Source organism: Octodon degus, unplaced genomic scaffold (genome assembly GCF_000260255.1).
Source record: "Octodon degus isolate 3935 unplaced genomic scaffold, OctDeg1.0 scaffold00021, whole genome shotgun sequence".
Taxonomy (NCBI): Eukaryota; Metazoa; Chordata; class Mammalia; order Rodentia; family Octodontidae; genus Octodon; species Octodon degus.
Genome location: NW_004524597.1, coordinates 10,416,834 through 10,419,532, shown reverse-complemented (window position 1 = coordinate 10,419,532; position 2,699 = coordinate 10,416,834).

The following is a 2,699-nucleotide window of genomic DNA, read 5'->3' as shown; positions in this document are numbered from 1 at the left end:
GTTTGCCAGTATTTTATCAAGGATTTTTGTATTTATTTCTATTAGGGAGACTGACCCATACATAGATCTCTTTTTTTCATTGGATACTTCTTTGGCTTTGATATCAGGGTAATGCTTGCTTCCAGCAATGAATCTGAGATTTCAGTTTTGTTAAAGAATTTAAGAAGTAGCCAAGAGTAGTGGCACATGCCTGTAATTCCTGCACTCAGAAGGCTGAGGCAGGAAGATTTTTGCAAGTTTGAGACCAGCGTGGACTACAAAATGAGTTCAAATACAGCCTGAATTGCATAGTGAGACCCTGTATCTAAAAGACAAAAAAAAAAAAAGTTTTTTTGAGTAGTGATATGTCTTTTAAAATTTCTCATAGAATTCAACAGTAAATCTGTCATGGCTTGGGCTTTACTTTGTTGGTAGGTCTTTAATTAAATCATCAGCTTCATTGGCTAATATTGGTTTATTTAGAATGCTTGCTGTGGAATCTAGGAATCTGTCCATTTCTTCTGTTTTCCTTCTGATTAGAATACAGGTTCTCAAATTAAGTATTGACAGTCTCCTGGATTTGTGCAGGATCTGTTATGATTTCACCCTTTTTATTCCTAATTCAATCTTTTGGGGCCCAGGGAGATGGCTCAGTGGAATAAGCGCTTCCCTGGCAAGTGCAAGGGCCTGATTTCAATCCCCAGTTCTGAAAAAAAAATCTCAATCTTTTTTTTTGGGGGGCTGGGTCTTTTTGAGAAAGGGTCTGGCTATGAAATTCAGGGTGCCTTGAACTCACTTTGTATCCAGGCTGGCCTTGAACTCACAATGATCCTTCTGTCTCAGTCTCCAAAAGTTCTGAGATTATAGCATGCATCACCCCACCTCGTGAGATTTTTTTTGGGGGGGGGACTGGGGATTGAACTCAGGCCCTTGTGCTTGCCAGACAAGCATTTATTCTACTGAGCTATCTCCCTGGCCCCCAAGAGAATTTTTTTTAAAATTTCATCTGTGAACCATTGATTGCTCAAGAGGGTGCCGCTTGATTTCCATGTATTTATGAAATTTTTGTGGTTTTTTCTGCCATTGATCTCCTATTTCATTTCACTATGGACTAATAACACCCATGGAATAATTCCAATTCCTTTGCATTTACTTAAACATGTTCTATGAGCTGGTATGTGGTCTATTTTGGAGAACATCCCATGTTCACCTGAGAAGAATGTGTATTCTGATATTGTAGGGTGGAACATTCTATAGACACCTACTAAATCCATTTATTCAAAAGTTTGGTTTAGCTCTAATATTTCATTGTTGATTTTTGTCTAGTCACTCTCTTTGTGACAGTGGGGTATTGAGGTTCCCCATTATAACTGCTAGTGCTTATTATGTCTGTTAATATTTGCTTTATATAATTGGATATTCCAGTACGTGGTGCCTATGTATTTATGATGGTTATCTCTTCCTCTTGGATTGTTCCCTTTACAAGAATGTAGTGATCTTGACTCTCTTAATCACTCTTGCTTGATACCCACTTTGTTTGCCAATAGAAGAACTATCCCTGCCTTTTAAAAAAAAATTTAATCTTTAAATTTTATTTATGTGTGTGTGTGTGTGTGTGTGTGTGTGTGTGTGTGTGGCCAGCTCAGCCCACCAGGGGGCGGGGCTGGCTGGCATGTGGTGCTGGGGGATTGAACCGTGGTCCCTGTGCTTTGCTGAGCTTGTTCTGCGTAGGTGCTTTAGACCACTGAGCCATCTCACCAGCCCCTATCCCTGCCTTTTTTATGGATTTTTGTTACATGAAATATTGTTTTCCATTCTTTACATTCCTGTATATACAGTCTTTGAAATTCAGTCTGTAAATTCTTTTGAAATCAAATGCCTTTCTCTCTTCCTTTTCTTTTCGAGAGATGGTCTTGCTATGTAGCTCAGGCTGGCCTTCTGCTGACTTTGTAGTTTTGGAGTTTTTTTGGCAGAACTGGGGATTGAACTCAGGCCCTTGCACTTGCCAGAGAAGCGCTTATTCCACTGAGCCATCTCCCCGGGCCCTGTAGCTCAGACTGGTCTCAAACTCGCAACAATCCTGCCTCAGTCTCCCAAGTGCTGAGATTAGAGGCACACACTACCATACCCAACTAAATGTGTTTCTTGTATGCAGCATATTTTTTGGCTCTTGCTTCATGATCCATTCTGCAACTGTTTCTTTTGATTGGTGAATTGAGACAATTTATATTGGTGGTTATTACAGATATGTATTGTCTATTCTTGTCATGGTATTTTCCTTTTATTATTCTCCCCCCACACATTTAAATTACTTACTTTGCCTGGTAGATTCATTCTGTTGTGGTGGTTTATGGAATTGTAGTCCTTGTTATTTTTCTAGAATGTCCTTCAGAACTTTGTGGGGGGGTACTGGGGATCAGACTCTGGACCTTGTGCTTTCCAGGCAGGTGCTTATGCCACTGAGCTATCTCCCTAGTCCTTTCAGAACAGTTTGAAATGCTAGTGTGGTAGTCAATAATTTCTTTTCTTTTTAAATTTATTTATTTTATTTATTTGTGTGTGTGTGTGTGTGTGTGTGTGTGGCCTGCTCAGCCCACTGGGGGCGGGGCTGGCTGGCATGTGGTGCTGGGGGATTGAACCATGATCCCTGTGCATTTGCTAAGCTTGTTCTAAGTAGGTGCTTTAGACCACTGAGCCATCTCACCAGCCCTTTTTTTTTT